Below are 12,480 nucleotides of genomic sequence, written 5' to 3' on the forward strand. Positions count from 1 at the left end.
TGAAGTTCAGAGGCTTAAGTTACTCAAGTGAGAGTAAAGGAACAGTCGCACTGTGTGTGTCATAAAATTCAATCTGTTTTCACATCCGTTATCTACACGTTGAACAACAACACACAATGGTTGTAAGGCTGCGACCCCCGTCTGCCGTCCATAAAGGGCTGAAATGATACTCTGGGATTGACTTCTCCTTTTTGTCCCCATGTTCTCCAGCTGGATCGCTTCTGGACCCTGTGGTGGGGGTTTTTAGTCAGGACTTTCCAGAGCAGAGTGACGTTGACTCAGTTCCATGTTCATGTCTGCAGCGTTGCATAATGAGGACAACAGACTCATCCGCTTGCGCACATTATCCCGGACCAGAACGATTGTCACATACTTACCAGTCATATCATCCAAGCCAGTGCAGCATAAAGTTCAGTGTGCAATCCCATGTATTAACCCTCTGGATTCTAATGGACAGGAAAGAAGCTTAGAGCCTCTTTCCATGGAAAGGAGCAGATGATCGCCATTTCAATACTTAAATCCACTAACATCTGCTATTTTTTTCATGCTGTTGCTGCTGTATCCGGCGTGTTCCGCCTTCTCTCTTCAAGGACGGGTTGTTGTGCCTGGACCCTCCCCCAGTCAATCCTCCGGTCTCTAATTGCCCCACACCGCAGCTCAGCCGTCCTCTCCAACATAATAACAGCATAATCGCCCCAGGGGCATCCTGCCATCCAGAGCCGTCTTTCGTCTTCCTTTTGTTATCTCCCCGAGATTGAATGTTGGCTTTTTGTGATTGCTCAGTCCCCCCCTCCTCATCACCACTGATCACATTTCTTAAGCATAATGAAAACGACAGAATGATGGATATGTGCTTTGGACTGTGTACTTTCACGGGAAATTTCCATTTTCATCCCTGACATTCAATGAAGCCGATTTCCTCTTAGAATATCTGCTCCATCAGTGAGTGTCCGTGTTGATTTGATGTAAATTTATTCATAGCATGGACATTTATGGCGCGAGGTTCCCGTTGGACGATAACCCCTTTCCCGTCGTGACCACCACCCCGCTCTGCTGCCGGGATGGAATATGTACACCCCCCCTCACTGTGGAGCCGCTCCTGCAGCTTTTGCTCCTGTCTGAAAAGAAGCTCACCGTACAAAGAGGCCCACTGTATCAGCATGTAGCATGGCACACTGGCACCATCCCTGCTGTCTTGCCTACAGTCAAGCTGTTGCATGTGGTGAAGGGATTTTTATCCAGCAACTGACATTCATGCACTCTGGCAAAATGAGGAAGAACAGAGCTGGATTCCTCCGAGTGCCGAGCTCTTCTCTGTTTCAGGAAAGATTGTGGAGCTTTGCCAAATCACTTTTTTTTTTTTTTAAGAAACATTAGAATTACAAATTGATGCATCAAAGTGAAAGATAATCCATTGAAAATATAGATAAAATAATGCGTATGCAGTTGAAATAGTAAGCTTAAAAGAATTGATAAATAGTAAGAATATACGTTAACTTAAAGAACAGATACACAATTGAAATGGTGAGCTGAAAGAACAGAAACAGGGAAAATGTTGAGGTGGACCTGTGAAGAAAGACTGACAGTACTGGACATTATTTCCAGTCTGCCACATCTCAACAGCGACATCCCATGACAACCAGTCAGCATTTGCATGCACTCATGCACCCACCAACCCCAGTCAGTCAGCGACAGACAGATTGAAGATGTTCACAGAGCACCAGAGGGAAGGGAGCAATCTTAAAATCCAGAAATAACAGTTCAAAGAACCTTTCGCTGCAGCACCCGGTCTCCACTGGGAGATCAGTAGAGAAGTCAACCAGGCTTCTTCATCATTTTTAACTTCCTATTTAACATATGCCTTTTTTTCTTAGTTTTTCAACAAGTCCATGTGCGCATGTTAAGAAAACTGGGTAATGTTTTGATATTGCTGACCTCACATAATTCGGATTAGTTGTTCCTAACTGATGGTTGATCCTCGCTTTGCTCCTCGACAGATGCTACAATTTACAACGAGCTGTTAATCTCAGGATAATGAGGCAGCTGAGGTTGTATCACATGTCAGATAAGGGTTAGATGCCACTGCAGACACATTCCTAGAAGGATCCCTTCAGTAATGTTGAATCAGCTCTTTTCAGCCAGTTCATGGCGTAGCTTGGGAGCAAGTTAAGAGAGCGAAAGAACGAAGCAAAAGAATCTTCAAGAATACTTTTTTTAATAGCTCAGCAACTCAATAGGACTCGAGAATTGTGTAGCTAATTTAAATGCTCTCTTTGCAAAGTTGGCACGATGCGATTTGAGAAAGTGGAAGAAAAAATTGAGGGGAGCCTGGCTGAGGATCTCATGCCCTGTGGTTCCCCTCATTATTTTCATAATCACCAGAGTGTCACTGGGAATCATTTCCTGATGCACCCTGCTCATGGGCTTCTGGGAGAAGGCAAACAACACATACTTAAATTTAGATCATTTCACGTGTTCCGATTGTTAATCTGAATATTCAAAATTACTTGCAGACGGGTTCACCGAGTTATCTGCGAATGTGTTGACAACCCTGCAACCACACCCTCCCCCTCATAATTGCACATTATATCTACTTGCACAAATGGACGTGTTGATATTCCCTGCTGGTATCTACTGTGGCGCGTGTGTGCGTTCCCTAAGTCACATGATTCTTTACAATACAATTGTGTGCTATTACTCAAGGTCACTGGTGGGCAAGCCAATCTGGAAACCTGGTAATGGTGCTGCAGTGTTGCCCATAAATAGATTCATGCTGTTGTACCATTAGTTACACTATATTAACAATATTAATACGGTCTTCAGCCGGCTGCAAAATATTTACTGGCACTGAAAGCCTGTGGCAGAGTACAATGGGGTATTTAATTGGTTACACAGTCGCACAATATCTCACCTGCAGATGCTGCAATAATCATGGATTTCATTATTTGTGTTTTTCTTTAGCCTATCTATATCTACAATATCTTTTGATACATTTCCTGTGGGCAATACTTCCCAGCATGCATGATAAATAAGTACATTTACCTGTGTAAATCTGTTTATTTATAGTTAATTTGGCATTTTAAGAATAGCACAACAAGCTAAAGAAACACTTTCCTGTTTCATAACCACTCAAAATGCTTTTTTTGCATTTTTGCTCTGTTTTGTTCTCCACCTTCTCTTAAAGGACCTCTAGCTCAACAAAGATGATTTAATTTTGTATCTGTGTAAGGAAAAAATTATAATAAAAAATAGCTCTCAGGCTGTGTGATAAAAAACAGCTCTACACTGAGCCTGGCTTCTCACAGTTCATACAGAATGCAGTGAATGTTGCAGCCTTGTTTGTTCACTTCAGCTCCAAGTAGTGTAAACAAACCCAGAAAATGACCTTGCTGCCGAGAAACACATGGATTCTGTATAATGTACAATAGCAGCCGGCCAGATGATGCACTGATGGGATCCCATATGGAGGAATTGGCAATGCTGCTGACTGCAACACGGGGGAGAAATTAGAAGGAAGATTCATGAAGGCAGGAGAACACTAACCATGACGGAAAGCAAGGGAGGTACTGATTATCTGTGAGTGGAGGGAAGGAGCAGCCTTGGTTTCATGTTAGAAGTGGGTCACCGAGTGTTTTCTGTCATCTGAGGCTTGCTTGTCCGTTCATTTCTTCAGCTGTCACATCCCATTTTGAAATCAGCTATGCTACGTCTTTGTTCAATTTAAAAAAAAAAACAAAAAAAAAAAACGCTACATGCATTCCTCACATATCCCAGCTCATGTACTTGCACTCGTGTACTTGGAATGTATTACCCAGAAGAGACTCGCACAAATCATCAGACATCAGTGGACCCCCTGCTGAGGCTGTGCCGTGGCTTAGCTCTGCTTCTGTGTTGGGGGCTAATCGCTGTTTTGATTAGTCTTTTTTTACCCAATCTGTTTGCACTGAACACCGATCCCACGGCCATGTTGAATGAAAGGGTTTATCAGCTTAAGCCTGTTGTAAGGAGCACGAGAGGTCTCATCTTTTCACAGAGGAAAGAGAGCAGCCCTCGGACACAAGTGTCCAGGCAATTAGAGACGCCGGGGCCTCAAAGAGAGATTACTGGCACACACAGTTGTGGCCGGCTTCTTTCTAGTCCGGCACATTGTTCACTCGGTGTTGAGACTCTGGTGGTTGGCTGCTGGAGGGATTTGAAGGAGGACGTAGCTGGACTCAGCCCTGGGGCTTTCCTGGGGATGATTTAATGGATGCAAAATCGAATTTCTGGTTTCATAACTGTGAACTTACTTAATTGTTTTCCTACAGGGTGTTTTCAACAGTCGGTCTAACATCCTAATTGTATGATTAGCCACATTTTAGAGTTTGTGTGGTTTGTTTTTGTCGTGTCTGTTTAGACTCTCAGCACCTCACAGGCCTCACTGGGTTAAAGCTGTGCTTGTTATGTTTTTTTTAATGCAGTATGCATCAAATCGACATTTATAGAATCACCAGCCAAATCTGATAAAATAAAATAAAATCACACACTTTTTGTGAGGTTATAATTCTACCACCCAAGTTTCCAAGGGAAAGATTTTAGGATGGAGCTTGACTAGTCTTAAAAACCACGAAAAGGGATCAGGGCGATTTTTTTTTTTTTACGTCCAATAATAAAAGCATTAAGTGTGACTTCTACTTTTATGACTGCCGTGTTAAAATTGCAAATCGAATCATAGTAGAGACATATTTGCACATAAGGTCTGCATTGTTCACTTAAAGGTTAAAGCTTGAGAACTATTCCCACGACCATGCCCATAAAAATCCAATTCCTCGTTGACGTTGCTCAAGCAGTCACACTGTTCCCTTTTTATACATTGAACACAAATTCCATGTTTTTTCCCCATATCCTAGATATGAGCAGGACTTGAGGCTCAAGTCTCTTCTGTTTATTTCTCTGAAGGAAACGCACTTGCAGAAAAACATACAACGTTTAAAGTGAGACCGTTACTGTGGATAAGTCTTGAGGCCTGAGAGGTGTTAAACTGAGTCAGGAGACCGTGCGAGCGTAGCGTGGATAAACACGGACAAAATACTTAACCCTCCCTCTGCACTGTCGCTCACCGGTCTGTCACTCGCCACCTGCTCATTTGACAGCGCTGGTGGTTTTGGAAGCAGCAGGTGTGCTCTTTAAGGTTGCAGGTTCTGCTCTGATGACCCCGATCTGCTCTTTCTAAAGGTGGAAAAAAGTCTATAAAGAGATTATTAAGTGTCTTTAATGAAGCCGCATCAATGGCCAAAGGTTTGTTTGCACACAATCCCTCACAAAGCTGATGAACTGAGGCAGAACAGGCCAGATGAAGGTTTCGTGACAGGAATGTCGATGCTTCTACCAAATCCTGTAGCTATTCCCCTTCTGTCTTTTCATCCATCATAAAATCATGATGCACAACAAGAGCAAGAGGTATGCGCTATATGTTTTTAACAGTCTGAGAGGGGAAGAAACTAAAGTATTGTTGTTGCAAATGAAAATGTGAGCGTTTGACTGTAGGTTTTTCTGGTATGAATGAAAATACAAGCTTAAAGAAGAAGGTGAGACCCAAACAATAAGGCACAGTTTTCATCTGTGCTTCTTCTTCAAAGTGCAAAGAGAAGCTCCTTGTAGCCGAAAACCTTTTTTACATGGAGAATCATTTCTCTGCCGACTTCAGAGTGCTCTGTGTGGCCGAAGCCCTTGAGAAACAAAGGCATCGCCATCCCTTCGTCGCGTCCTCTCTCCGCTTTGTTGCTCCAGGTGTTCGCTGTAGAGATGAACTGCAGATAGAAACCTTGTCCAAAGATATGCTTCAAGAGTAAAAAACTCTACGGGAACATATTAGCCAGAAAGTTCTGCATGGCTATTGAAATTCTCACAGGTGCTTTATACAGCTCTGCTTTTCCACAGCTTGACTTCCTTAAGCTTTAGCGGCTGAGATGGTGCAAGGAATCCTCCCTTACTTTGTTGTGGTGAAAGGAAAAAATGTGGGTAGCAACCTGTCAGTGGGGTGGAGATATGCTCATCATGTAAACTAATTACCGTGTAATTACTGGCATGAGAGCGCAATCCCTAAATATCAAGGCAGCACTTTACATCTCTCTTGCTTAAAGGCTATTTCGGTGGTCTTTTTTTAAGTAACAGGCACAGGTGAAGGATTTGACAGTTTTAAGGTATAATTCTTTGTCAATAAACAAGGGAGTGTTCTTCAAAGAAGGGAAATGTGTCTGGCTGTACAATTTCTTGTTTTCTAGGCCTCCTTTTAACAGATTTTTCCCTTCATCCATTCTCAGAAACTGAAAGCGGAGCCAAGATAAATATCTGACGTGGCCTCAAAGCGCTGAATATTTCCGTGGAAAGCGGAGTGGTTTATGTAAGTTCATGGATAGAGATAACAGATTTCATGTCGTTTGTGGCCGTTTAGTTTCCAGTTTTGCGAAATGGGCGGACCACACGTTGCCTTAGAATATTGGATAATAATACAGTGGGCTTTCTCGAGTGTGACCAATTAGAACCGAGTCTTCTGGCGTCCCCCAGTAGTCGCCGTCAATCTCAGGTGGTGTGTCTTCAAAAAATGAAACATGAGCTGAGCTGCTGGAGGTTCACGCTAAATATTCGAAGTCCTTTGTTTGTAGAAAAACAGAAGTATCTCTGTAAAACACGATCGTTCCTACATATGTTTCCTGCTGTTGGCTCTTATTTCACAGTGCCTCAGTTAAATAGCTTTTAACTTTATTATTTCTTGTTTGCAGCCTCCTGTTGAGTTTTTGTCTTGTTCTCTTTTGTTCACTCTCTCTTTCAGCTTCACTCCTCTTGTGCGACCCTTGACATGTTTCAGACTTGAAATCCAAACCTGCTGTTTCTCGACTCATCTTGTAATTCGGCAGCCTCCATTTCCTTTATGATTTCATTATTATACTATCGCTGACATCAGAACAGGCCAGAGGAGTCAAAGGCAATCCCTGCTAACCTTTCACTGCCTTTTTCTCCCTTTTTTGCTGAAAGCAATAAAAAGGAGGAAGGAAACGGAGCATTTTCAATTATCTGCACCATATCTTTGATCTTCAAATTGCTTCCATTACGCGTCATAATATTCCATGTAAAATTCCTCCGATTACCATGCCTTTGATGTTCGTTCAGACTCTGCTTTGATATCCCCATGCCGCGATTATGAACATAACTTCTGTTTCTGGGCAGCACTTGTGCCACAATAACACTCACTTCTGCTTCTCATTATGCAAACACACTGATAGCACCGCTTTATTCCAGTCGCAGCTTGTTTCTGTTGGTGCCAGAGTTGAAATGTGCCGGTGGTTTTTGGGTGTTCGAGGTGCAGGCCGACGGTTAGTACACAAAAGTTAACAGACTGAGAGACAAGAAACGAGAGCGAAGGTTTTCCACCACGATCCGGGCCGGCTTTTGTGTTTGTCAGTGGTGAAGTGTGAGCAGCTGTAGGAGGATCAAGCACGAGGACTGAAATAATTACTGCAGTATGCTAGCTGAGTCAACACCCACAATTGCAGCTGTTTCCTTTGCTGTTGAAAGAATTTCAATGGACATAATGCAGCTCCAGAAAAGCTTTCTTTTAACAAGTGGAGCTGTAACAAGCTAGCAGGGATTTGCTGGACTGTGTGGTGCCATTTTGAAAAGTAAATACAGTAAAAGTTTAATGGTCAGAGGCTGAGACACGAAGTGGGAACAGACACCTACGTGTGGACGGGTCCACTCAGATGATTTATTATTGACCTGAGGGGCTTGGACATACACTTGTGCACTCACACCATTTCGCTATGCCCTTTTTTCATGGTCTCCACCCCCACAGCAGTGTCCTCTTCCCACCAGTACAAAAGAGAGCAGGGTGAGACAAGTGGATCAAGTTTCCTTCTATTTATTCCATGTATGTGTTTTCTTCCTCCATGATGAAGTGCATGTTTTGTTTTCCTCTTTCCAAGGTGCAGAGGTGGAAGGCAGCTTTTAAATGAAAAGTTAGTTTGAAATTTAAGTCGTATTATCACTGTGTTTCTCACATCGCATAAATATTCATGACTTAAAAAGCATCTATCAAGGTAAAGTTGAAGCAAAACATCCTCAGTCTTTGCTTTATATTCATAAAACATTAAACTCTCGTTAAAGTTGTTCCATCAGGAGAGTGTGTGGGCGTGATTTGATCAGATTTGATTTTACAATGGTCTGGCAACATCAACTATCATCACATTTTCATGTGTGATGCATCCTCTATTTTTCCAAACCGACCCACCCTCAAACCAATGAGACGACCTCGAAAAACATGTGAAATAACCAAAAGCTTTTAAAACTTTGGCAGAAAACGGTGCTCTCCCGTGGGGGCACATCACTCACAGTCAAAAGCTGATTGAGGAAATGTGTTTCCAGGGCCCTTTTTTAATATGTAATAACAACAGAAGTGGCTGCTCCTTTGTCACAAGTCTGCAGTGCTTTAATAGCAGCATCGTCTTTCATGGCCTGACTCGAGGTATTTTTTTTCTAATTGCATTTACAGACATGGTGGGTTTTTGCCTCTCAGCAACATCCCTCTGCCCGGCTATTTCCCAGATGAGCAGCACTCTGTCTTCTCCGCTTGCCAAATGCAGCCCTCGAAAAAATGGATACACTCCAGCAGGCAACCGCTTTGGTCAAATGCTAAACAGGCAGTTCACTCAAATACTGCATTGCTCCCGTGAAATGTATATTTAGTCGTTCTAACTATTTAATGGATTGTCCATCCTCATAAAGTGTTCACATGGAGAAGTGAACATGTGACTTCAGAGGCTGGAGAGTTGATTATTGTGCAGATCTGAGTTTGCACTCATTCACCAGGAAGGCCAGAGTTTTGGGTTCAGTTAAAGAGTGTGTGCCACTCTGCACGCTTTCTCAGGCTCTAACAATAGCCCCCTCGTCACTGGCCCCTCATAATCCTCTTTAGCCAACCCCCCCCTCAGTCATTTCCTCTCTCCAACAGGCTCCCTCCACAGGCCGGACCAGCCATCCCACTGTGCTGTCAACATCAACCAATCATGCAATGAGCGGCTGCAATTGTGAATGTTTAGAAACACTGCAAAGCTTCTTAAATAGAAGTCAAATGCTTTGACTTTGAAATCTTATATCGCCTCCGATATTTAACTCAAACTTGTTTATGAGCACTGGACGATGCTAAATGAAGCTGCTTGTAGACCAGCATTGAACGCAAAATATTTTCCTTTAGTTTTCCACAAGAACATCTGGGTCAGTTGCTCCAGATATTCCAGACAGTCCCTTAAGAAAATGACCCTATGTCCAGACAAATCACAGCAAGCCAGTTTGCATATCGATTACTTTTCTACAACGTGACGAATGCAGGACTGATGAAGGTCATCTCCATGCACAGTAAACAAAAAGAGGTGATTCACACAGTTGAATTTGTACGTTATGTCCGGCCTCCTGCATGCTCTGAGTGCTCCAGACTCTTTCATGGTGTTGTGAAAGCCTCTGATCCGCACAATCCTCTGCTGCGTTCTCCGTATGTTAAAGGAAAACTTCAGAAAATATCTTGTTCTTGTCTGAACACAGCTACATAGGTATAAGATTGATTTCCGTGGAGTGTTAGTGCCATAAAAATATATTTACATTTATATTTACATAATTATTAGTACACCTTTTTATGGCAGCTTGCAAGTCAACAGTTGGTCAAGGACATAGCTTCACCTCAACTTCTTTTTTTCTGTGTCCTTTGGCAACAGGATGGTCAATCACTTCAGGTTCCACCTCAGGATGCAGTGTGTTTCTCATGTATTGTTAATAATCTGCTTTGATATTGCTCGGTGTTCAGCATGGAACCTCTGCACCACAGAGACCAGAGGATGCTGAGGGGAAGGAAAAGGAGGAAAACAATGAGCTCAATGTCTTTGTTGTTTCCCTCTTCCAAAATTCATCTTGTCATAGTGTAGATTCTGTATTTGCACGACTCACCGATAATTTCACATAAACGTCCACCAGCAAACGCATCTAATTAAACATCTCAATAAAGCCGAAGCTTATTAACACGCAGAGGTGGGTCTGTGGGTCTAGACCTCCCTGGTTGTATTGTTGAATAGATTATTTCGGCTTGATTAAAAATGTAATTATTCGCTCATTTATCCCTGTTAAGCATTAAACAGCCTTTTTTCTTCAAAGGAATGCCAAGTGACAGTGGTAATTGTAGATCAAGGCCGGGCGCTGGGGAGAGCGGGCCGGGTGGGTGGGGGTTGAGTGGGGGCTGGCACTCTGTTTCAGGCTTTGGCGGCCAGCTGCCCCGGACCGCCGATGTGCAGCTCGTGGTGGGAACCAGAGCAGGACCTGCTTGTGAAGTCAACCACTTCTCGCAGCAGCTCTTGTGTTCTTGCCCCCGTGCCAACCGAGTGGGGGGGCTGCTCTTTTCATATCGGCCCTCGCTGAGTGACTCCTGCCCTCTGCCCCGGGCTGCGACAAGCATCGCTGTCACTCAAGTTGAGTGAGGGCGGGCCCCAGAGGAGGGACCTGAAAGGTAGTGACACTCCAGAAATCCACTTCAAACCGTTAGAGCACGCTGATGCACCGGGCTATAGGCTTTTGAGTGTACTTAAAAATCTGCTTTACTGTTGAAATGATATTAATTACTGGGACGTCGTTAGTGAAATTAAGCTTATTCAGGTAATGCATGTAACTATTGCTTGATGCCTGTAAATATGTGTGTTAGGATGCAGTGGAGGAATTCAAACCCTGTTTCCCTCTGAGCACTGGAGCAGTTCCTCATCAGCTCCCACAATGCTGCTTAATGTATGCAAAGCCGTCTCTTGACAGGGCTTGTTAAGCATCAATACTACACTCCTGCTCCAGAGATTTATTTCAATATGGGCCATTACTGCTGATAAAGTCCCCCTGCTCAACCAACTGTTCGCTCCCTTTGTGACTTCAGTATCCTTTTTAAAGGAGCCACGTTTTCCAGCTGCAGAGGAGGAGAACGTTCCCATGTCTCTTCACAGCTCAACAATCCGGCATTGTCACATCTACGATCAGGCCCATAAATCGATGCGTGATGGGGGGGGGGGATTAAAGGGCAGCGAGGGCAAAGAGTCGCTGTAATGTCTCATTTCGTCTCGGAAGCAAACGCAGGACTTTGTAAATATGCACAAACAATAGTAAAATACACATTTCCAATGACATACAATTATCTTTAGCCATTACCTTTTCTATGGAAGTCTGCTTTATGTGTCATGTTTCCAGAAAACGTTCAATAATCACGTGTAGTTAGTTATTTTTCTTTAATATTTGTCTGCAGAGCTTGTGCTTTAGTTCACTAGTTAGCCACAGGTAGCCAGTGGATAAGAGTGAGACTATTGTATCCAGAACTAACAAGTTACCCTTTTTTCTTTATGTATTCAATGTAGTCATTATCTAAATAGATTTGATAAAGTCATTAGTTCCACAGTGTGAACAACGGCAGGATTTCTTGTGCACCCAAAAGCAGCGTCATATAAAAACACAAACTATCAGCTGCTTGTCTTCTTTCAAAGAGTTTTTTTCCATTAGTCAGACGCCTTTAGACTGAGCTATCATTAGCACAATGAAAAGGATCTTTGACCAGGATATCTGTGTTCTCTTATGCTCCTCTAAAGCCCGGCTCTGTGCTGTTCATCATGTCCTTAATGGAACACAACGCCGCAGCAATTAAGCAGCTGTTTGGAATTAATCAAATAAACCTCCCGATGTCTTTTTCGAGATGTTAGGATTTGCCGGAGAATGCAGGAAAAGCAGAGACAGATGTGTCGCTCTCTGGAGAACTTTTTGGTTCTCCGAGTGCTGTGGATTTCACTGATACATCCCTGAAACACTTCATTATTTTCTTTTGTTGAGATGTTCATGTGAGACTCTACAGGTTTAAAGGTTAAGAAATCTATATCAATAACCGATACTGATTCTGATACCTGGACTTTGTATATTGATACCGATCTGATACCTGTGCATAACGACACAACAACTACGTCCTTTTAATAGCTGTTAAAGTGCAGCCACAGTTAATAAAAAACAAAACAGTATACATTTAAACAGCACACTAACCCTAACCTATAACACAGTACAAGAGCAACTTCAGAACAAATTGGATTAGGAATGAATAACAATGCTTTAAAGAAATGTGCAACCACAGTTTTGAAGAATTAAACTCCAATCTAAAGTCTTGCATACAGTACACATCATCGTACTTGTGGGACTTGGATATATTGCCAAACTGTTTATACGTTAGCTAGTTCTGACTGACGCTACACTACGAAAATCATTTCTTTGACACACTATAAACAGATCACTTGCCAGTACAGAGCAACTGCTGCTTTCGAGGGAAGAAGTCATTTCTGCAAAAAGAAAATTGCAATTTTATCTGGGTGACACGAATACACTTGACGTGGTATTGGATCAGTTCATAGATTTGCGAACTTACTCTATCAATAGGAAGCATTTTGTTCC

The 12,480-nt window shown here is 42.8% G+C and overlaps 1 protein-coding gene across 1 annotated transcript in view; it reads left to right on the forward strand.

The window, feature by feature from the left end:
• Positions 1–12,480, forward strand: part of nxn (nucleoredoxin) — a 55,461-nt gene that overhangs the window by 5,963 nt on the left and 37,018 nt on the right. The window lies entirely within an intron of this gene.

This window comes from Limanda limanda, chromosome 6 (genome assembly GCF_963576545.1).
Source record: "Limanda limanda chromosome 6, fLimLim1.1, whole genome shotgun sequence".
NCBI classification, from domain to species: domain Eukaryota; kingdom Metazoa; phylum Chordata; class Actinopteri; order Pleuronectiformes; family Pleuronectidae; genus Limanda; species Limanda limanda.